Source organism: Lolium perenne, chromosome 2 (genome assembly GCF_019359855.2).
Source record: "Lolium perenne isolate Kyuss_39 chromosome 2, Kyuss_2.0, whole genome shotgun sequence".
NCBI lineage: Eukaryota > Viridiplantae > Streptophyta > Magnoliopsida > Poales > Poaceae > Lolium > Lolium perenne.
This window is the reverse complement of record NC_067245.2, coordinates 23,294,625-23,303,215: the sequence shown is the minus strand read 5'-3', so window position 1 is coordinate 23,303,215 and position 8,591 is coordinate 23,294,625.

The window sequence follows — 8,591 nt, the reverse complement described above, 5'->3', positions numbered from 1 at the left end:
GAAGTGGGATCTTAAGCCTTAAAAACATGCTTTTTGGAGAGAGAAAGAGATACATAGTGTCATATTTGTGGGGTTCCTTCTCTCTTTTTTCTAATTAAAGTTGTAGCTTCCATTGAAGAGATAAAATTCACCATGTTGCTTCTAACAACTTTTTTACATGGAACAACTAGTTGTGTGTGCCACCATTGCTCATGCCCTAACTACCATTTCATCATCGCATTTAAGGAGTGCCATGTGTGCGCTCAGTTCTTCCTACGCAAGGAGTACGGAAGCTTCATCTTGCCCGCGGCTTTAACCAAAGACTATCATCAGAGTAGTACATACACGGGGCTAATTGAATCGAGTGCTTAACGATAATAGCCGCAGCGAACAAAGCTAAGACACGATTCGTTAAATAAGAAAGCTACCGTACGTACTTGCCCATATATGAGATTCTTAAAAAAAAATATCTCCAGATGCATTAAGTGGCGTTATTATGGTAGACATGAGTAGAGTTATTTGTTTTATGCCAACCAAATCATGACTGCTGATTAGAGTATTTGGTATGTCCCATACGTACTACCTTTGTTTAATCAACTCTGAGAATGACCTTACATACTTAATCAGTGGCACCTACTTGGCCACTGTCTCCACAAATTTGGCAGAAAGATAAAACTTTACGAGCAAAAAAATTAGCACCTAGTTAGCCTTGAACAAAGTCTTCGCGGCCTAACCAGCGAACACAAATATAGCGTGGTACAACACTTCGGTTCACTCTCCCATACCTGATGTCTTGTCAGTTTGTCAGCATCCGAAATGAGATATACAGTAAACAAGATCCTAAATTATTTGCGGGACCTGGTGGCCAAGCTTAATTAGTGAGTTCTCGAGTTTGCACTATTTAGCTAGCCGTGATATGCGCATAAATCATTAGAGAATGCCTATGCTACTTGCTAGACATACTGTATGCACTTATTATACTACTACTTCGTGGGATCTGGAGACTCATTTTCATTTATTTGGCACATCTAATTAAAATTGTAATCATGTCCCAACCTTTGATCTAATAAACATTACAATCATGTTCCAACGGAATTCGCGTGGTTTAAAATGCTTCCAGTTGAAATCAAACATAGTTGCCGGAGCTCACCATAAAATGAGAAGGTGCATTTTGTCCCTCGTGGAGACAAGGTCTCTTGAGAACTGACGCGTGCGAACCAGGAAAAGGAAGATCTTAGAGCATCTCATCTATTAGGGCATCTCCAACGGGGCGATCCATCCCGCGCCCGCGCGTTCGGATGGATCGAGCCGGACAAAAATACGGTCCAACGCGGGGACGCACCGCAAAAGTGGATGGCCATGGCGTCCGGAACGACGCAAATCCGGCCCAAATCTGGACCAGGTTTGCGTGGCCGCGGATGGCACGCGGCATCCTCGCGTGTCCGCCTGGTCCGCGTGGCTGGCCCACATGTCGGTGCAGCAGTCCTATTAAATGTGGACTGGGGAGGGGGATTGTCCCTATCCAGTCCCCACTATCCACTCCGGCCGCACGCGCGAACTCGAAGCTTCCGCGCCGCCATGGCCCCGAAGCGTGAGTTCGCGCCGTCTGCCAACGACCACGAGGCCGGCAGCAGCCGGCCAGTCGCGCCGCCGGCGTTCGCCATGGCCGCCGGCGACGCCAGACGCGACCGGATCTACGTCACCGTAGCGGTGGCGCGGATGTTCCGGGACGCCGGCGTCCCAATGCCGTGGGGGCGTGCACCTCCCCACGGCCGGCACCGAGCCCGCATCGGGTTCCGGTGCCGCCCATCCCGGCGTCCGGCCGCGCCCGCGTCGCGGAGATCCGGAGGCGCCGCGCACTGCCGGTAGACCTCTAGGAGGACCCCGCGTGCGCGACGCAAGTCCCAATCGGGACTTGTGGTTCGAGGTGGAGCACGATGCGCGTCGGCACACGTGCTTCACGTCGGCGACGGCGCGGCCTCGCGCGCGCCGCGCACACCGCATGGCGGGCAGGCCGCCGCCTCGGCGGGCCGTACATCGACGAGCCCCGCCCCAACGGCAGCCCCGCCGCAGCCCAAGAACGGGAGGACGAGGACGACCCGGAGCCGCAGGGCGGCGCTCGCGGCGTCCCGCGAGCGGTGCGACCTCGACGAGCTGGCCAAATGGCCGCACCTCGCCGAGACGCTGCGCGCCTCCGCCTCGGCGAGAAGGCCAGGAAGGCCCGGGAGAACGCCCGGGCGGAGGCGTGGGCCTTCCTAGAGATGGCGCGCCGGCAGGAGGAGGACACGCGCCAGGCGACGCTCCGGGAGGAGGAGGAGCGCTGTGCCGCGCTCCGGACGGAGGAGGAGGAGCAGCTCCGCAAGGAGTCCGCACGGAGGGCACGACTGCGCAGGCCGGCGAGCCCGCCGAACCCGCACTCCGCCTGGGAGAGGGCGCAGTGGTCGCCCTGGCCAGAGTCCCCGCCGCCCTCCGGCGTTTCTAGCCGGAACAGCGCTTCGCCGCCGGGGGGCGTCATCGTCATCGACGCCGACGACGACGAGTACTACTGGGGGTAGTACTGCCGGTGGCCACCGCGTGCTCGCAAACCATGGCTAGGGTTTGCTTTTTTTTTAGTTTAAAGCCCATATAGGGCTTTCTTTTGTGTAAAAATTGCCCAAAATAGAGCTAAGTTTAATTACCAACTAGTGTAAATTTATGTTTTGTTGTTTTGCTTTTTCATTTTGATTTTTGTTTTATTTATTACATATGTGCTGCGTCCGCGCGTTGGGCGCAGCGCGCGATCCAAACGGACACGCGGACGCGGGCCGCTGTCCGCGTGTCCGCTCGGCCACCCAAACGGCCCAAAACGGACGGTCCAGCGTGTCCGTTTAGGTCGCGCGTTTGGAGATGCCCTTACCCCATACGGTGTTCAACGGAGTCATTTTACCAGCCTTTTGGGAGGGGGTGGGTAGGTATGGGTGGGCCACTGCTCCCATCTGCACCCCCGTTACAATATATTTTAAAACCACAAAACATCACGGACATAGATGAAGTTCATTAAAAGTTGGCTAGTTTTTACAAATTGAAAGGAAATATGATAAAAGTAATGTAAAAAATCCTAATCTAGCAGAGCTGAGGGAGAAAAGCGAGAAGCCCGTGGCGTCTCCACTGTGGAGGATGAAGACTTCAACGAGGAGGACGGCGCCGATGCCATCGTACGAGGCGCCCACTGACGTGCGGGTCCTCGCGGCGATCAGGTCGAGCACCGTGGCGAGTGTGTGCCACACCATAGACTGCGGTCTGTCGTGTTCTTGCTCGCCGATGGTGGTTCGTCGCCGTAGCGCTACACCGGTGTGAGATTTCCCTAGTAGTGCTGGTGGATGGCCACCACCGTGTCGCGCCACATGGCGGTCTATCGCTGTCGTAGCGCGCTGCAGCGGTGTGAGCTTGCACTTGTAGTGCTGGCCTCCAGCGGGATAGGCGTGGTGTGAACACATGGGAAGGCGCGTGGTGGCATGCAATAAGAAAAATAACGCCCCGTGTGCCCTCGATTGGATATCGTGTGCCATCACGTGAAAGGCTGGCCGACGTTTATAGCGCAATGAAAAATCAAAAGTTATTTCAATTTTAGAAAAAAATCTAAAAAAATGTAGATATAGAAAAATATTATGTTCTAACAATGGGAATTATTACTTGAAATACCCTGTGTTGATGGCCAAGTAAAAATGCCAATTTTTTCTCAAAAAATCTGCCAGATCTTTACTAATCGTCATTTTGCCGCGTCACAAATATTACAGGCAGGAAAAAGAAATGGAAGAATCAACCTTTGCTAAAACAGATAGTTAGTCTAGAAAATGACAAAGCAGAGAGTATCAACTTGAGTTTAAAAAAATTAGAGATAGATCCAGGCACGACCGCACAATTACACTGCACTGCGCACATGCGCGGCTCTGGGCGATTTACACAGAAATAACCTTTTTCTGAAAGTATAGCACAGACTGATCCTCCGGGGAAACTATTTCACCCATCTAACCCTTTTGTGTGGCGCCCCTCACATCAGCGCCACATCTCACTGTGTGGCGCCCGTGCGGGTGGCGCCACTCGCCCATCCGACGTGGCGCGGTCGACGCTGATGTGTGCTCCACTCCGACGTGGTAGGATGTGTGGTGTCGCTCCCATCGGCGTCACACAGTGAAACTGTGGCGCCGCTCAGAAGGGCGCCACACATCCAATTATGTGTGGCGTCCGCGCCCGTCCCAGCCCGAGCCTCTTCTTTCTCCCCTCTTCTCTTTTCTCTGCTCACCCGGAACCACCACCGCCAGCCGCCTCTCCTCCGCCCCCCCCCCCCCCCACCAAATCCTCCACGGATTCGACAGATCTGGCCGGCCAAATCGATCCCCATCCAATCCTCGAGGTATTCCCCTTTGTTGCCCTTTGATTCATCCAAGATTTGCTTCGATTTATTTTGATTTATACATGGAACCTAGATTGGAAATGTTGGTTGTTGGAATCTATATTGATGTGTATGTGTTGAAATTGATAGCCTCATGTATGCATGTGTTTGAACCATAGATTTGTTGGAACCATGGATGTGAAATTTTACATGTATGTATGTATGTGTTGAAATGGCTATGTATGTTGAAATGACTAATTTTTTGCTTAGCAAATACATTCAAATTTGTTACATATGCCTAGTATTTGCGATGGAATAACTCATATTTGTTAGGAATGGCTCATAATATGGTGTTTTATGTAAACATGTAGGATGGTGTATCTCATAGATAATGAGTATGACAAGGATCACCGGGCTTTTCATATGACGGAGAAGAGAACGGTTCTTCACCCTTTGAAGATTCGTTACCATGGCACATTAGATATGGCGTATGACGAGAGGTACACGGAGTTCATCCAGCCTACCGGTCTTCTCCCGTTCATCACGCTTGTAAGATGGGGGGGGGGGGGGGGGGCGAACATGAACGCCGCGGCACTCACCGCCCTTGTCGACCGGTGGAGGCCGGAGACGCACACCTTCCACTTGAGGGCTGGCGAGATGACCCCTACTCTTCAGGATGTTTTCATGATACTAGGACTTCCTATTCAGGGCGACCCACTATGTATGAACACAACTTCTGATGGGTGGCGCGGACGGATGGAGGACCTTATTGGCATGGCTCCTCAGCCGCCAGAAGATCCAAAGGAGAGAGCTCCCGCCGACGCATCTTTCTCTTGTATGAGGACTAACTTTGGAGAATGCCCGCAAGGGGCCAACGAGGACACTATCAGGATGTACACCCGTGTGTACTTGTGGTACATACTTTAGAGGACTCTCTTTGCTGACAGTGGTGGGAAGTTGGCCCATTGGTGTTGGCTCAAGGCGCTTACGGTGTTGGAACACCGGTGGAGTTGGGGAACAGCGGCACTTGCCTACCTCTACCGGCAGGTGATGATTTGTTGTATGTACTATTTTTCTATAGTAGTCTGCTAGACAAAGTACTAACCAAATGTCTTATTTTCGCAGTTGTACGAAGCTTGTCGCAGGACAGGGAAGGGCGGTATTGGTGGAGGCTTGCTCCTACTTTTCGTATGGAGTTGGGACCGCCTATCAGTTGGGCGGCCCAGGATACTCAACGAGAGGCCATGGCCTCATTACCGGAACAACCCTGATCGGGAGCCCACTTTGGCATACCTTTGGGACAATGTCTCGGAGATAACGAGCGATCCAATGGTCATGTACAAGCACTATACTGAGGAGTTGGACACTCTTACCTCTGAGTAACCGATTTTAAGCCATCACTCTTTTGCTATCCTATTTCATAAGTTTCATTGAAATATTTGTATGCTGGAGGTGGATTGGGAGCCATATGGTACCTACTACCGTATTGGCTCGGCGATGCCTGATACGTCTCAAACGTATCTATAATTTCTTATGTTCCATGCTACTTTTATGATTATACTCACATGTTTTATACACACTTTATGTCATTATTATGCATTTTCCGGCACTAACCTATTGACGAGATGCCGAAGAGCCGATTCTTTGTTTTCTGCTGTTTTTGGTTTCAGAAATCCTACAAAGGAAATATTCTCGGAATTGGACGAAATCAACGCCCAGGGTCTTATTTTTCCACGGAGATTCCAGAAGACCGAAGAGCATACGAAGTGGGGCCACGAGGGCCCGTAACCATAGGGCGGCGCGGCCTACTTGGGGCCCGCGCTGGCCTATGGTGTGGGGCCCCTGCGCCGCCTCCAACCCTGCCCTTCCGCCTACATATACTCTCCGTCGCGAAAACCCTATTACCGAGGGCCACGATACGGAAAACCTTCCAGAGACGCCGCCACCGTCAATCCCATCTCGGGGAATTCAGGAGATCGCCTCCGGCACCCTGCCGGAGAGGGGAATCATCTCCCGGAGGACTCTACATCACCATGATCGCCTCCGGATTGATGTGTGAGTAGTTCACCCCTGGACTATGGGTCCATAGCAGTAGCTAGATGGTTGTCTTCTCCTCTTGTGCTATCATGTTAGATCTTGTGAGCTGCCTATCATGATCAAGATCATCTATTTGTAATGCTACATGTTGTGTTTGTTGGGATCCGATGAATATGGAATACTATGTCAAGTTGATTATCAATCTATCATATATGTGTTGTTTATGTTCTTGCATGCTCTCCGTTGCTAGTAGAGGCTCTGGCCAAGTTGATACTTGTAACTCCAAGAGGGGGTATTTATGCTCGATAGTGGGTTCATGTCTCCATTGAATTTGGGGGAGTGACAGCAACCCCTAAGGTTGTGGATGTGCTGTTGCCATTAGGGATAAAACATCAATGCTTTGTCTAAGGATATTTGTGTTGATTACATTACGCACCATACTTAATGCAATTGTCTGTTGTTTGCAACTTAATACTGGAAGGGGTGCGGCTGCTAACTTGAAGGTGGACTTTTTAGGCATAGATGCATGCTGGATGGCGGTCTATGTACTTTGTCGTAATGCCCTGATTAAATCTCATAGTAGTCATCGTGATATGTATGTGCATTATTATGCCCTCTCTATTTGTCAATTGCCCAACTGTAATTTGTTCACCCAACATGCTATTTATCTTATTGGAGAGACACCACTAGTGAACTGTGGACCCCGGTCCATTCTTTTACATCTGAAATACAATCTACTGCAATACTTGTTCTTTACTGTTCTTCGCAAACAAACATCATCTTCCACACTATACATTTAATCCTTTGTTTACAGCATGCCGGTGAGATTGACAACCTCACTGTTACGTTGGGGCAAAGTATTTTGATTGTGTTGTGCAGGTTCCACGTTGGCGCCGGAATCCCTGATGTTGCGCCGCACTACACTCCGTCACCAACGACCTTCACGTGATCCTTGACTCCTACTGGTTCGATAACCTTGGTTTCTTACTGAGGGAAAACTTGCTGCTGTACGCATCACACCTTCCTCTTGGGGTTCCCAACGGACGTGTGTTTCACACGTATCAAGCTCTTTTTCTGGCGCCGTTGCCGGGGAGATCAAGACACGCTGCAAGGGGAGTCTCCCACATCCAATCTCTTTACTTTGTTTTTGTCTTGCTTTACTTTATTTACTGCTTTGTTTGCTCTCTATATCAAAAATACAAAAAAATAGTTACTTGCTTTACTTTATTTACTGTCTTGTTTGCATTCTCTATATTAAAAATACAAAAAAATTAGTTACTTGCATTTACTTTATTTAGTTTGCTTTATTTACTACTGCTAAAATGGGTACTCCTAAGAATACTAAGTTGTGTGATTTCACTAGCACAAATAATAATGATTTCGTATGCACACGTATTGCTCCACCTGCTACTACAGCAGAATTTTATGAAATTAAACCTGCTTTACTAAATCTTGTTATGAGAGAACAATTTTCTGGTGTTAGTTCTGATGATGCTGCTGCCCATCTTAATAATTTTGTTGAACTTTGTGAAATACAAAAGTATAAGGATGTAGATGGTGACATTATAAAATTGAATTTGTTTCCTTTCTCTTTAAGAGGAAGAGCTAAAGATTGGTTTCTATCTTTGCCTAAGAATAGTATTGATTCATGGACTAAATGTAAAGATGCTTTCATTGGTAGATATTATCCTCCCGCTAAAATTATATCTTTGAGAAGTAGCATTATGAATTTTAAGCAATTGGATAATGAACATGTTGCTCAATCATGGGAAAGAAAGAAATCATTGGTAAAGAATTGCCCTACCCATGGACTAACTACTTGGATGATCATCCAAACCTTCTATGCAGGATTGAATTTTTCTTCGAGAAACCTATTGGATTCAGATGCTGGAGGTACTTTTATGTCCATAACCTTGGGGGCGGCAACAAAGCTTCTTGATGATACGATGATCAACTACTCTGAATGGTACACTGAAAGGACTCCACAAGGTAAGAAGGTAAATTCTGTTGAAGAAACCTCCTCCTTGAGTGATAAGATTGATGCTATTATGTCTATGCTTGTGAATGGTAGATCTAATGTTGATCCTAATAATGTTCCTTTAGCTTCATTGGTTGCTCAAGAAGAGCATGTTGATGTGAACTTCATTAAAAATAATAATTTCAACAACAATGCTTATAGGAATAATTCTGGTAACAACTATAG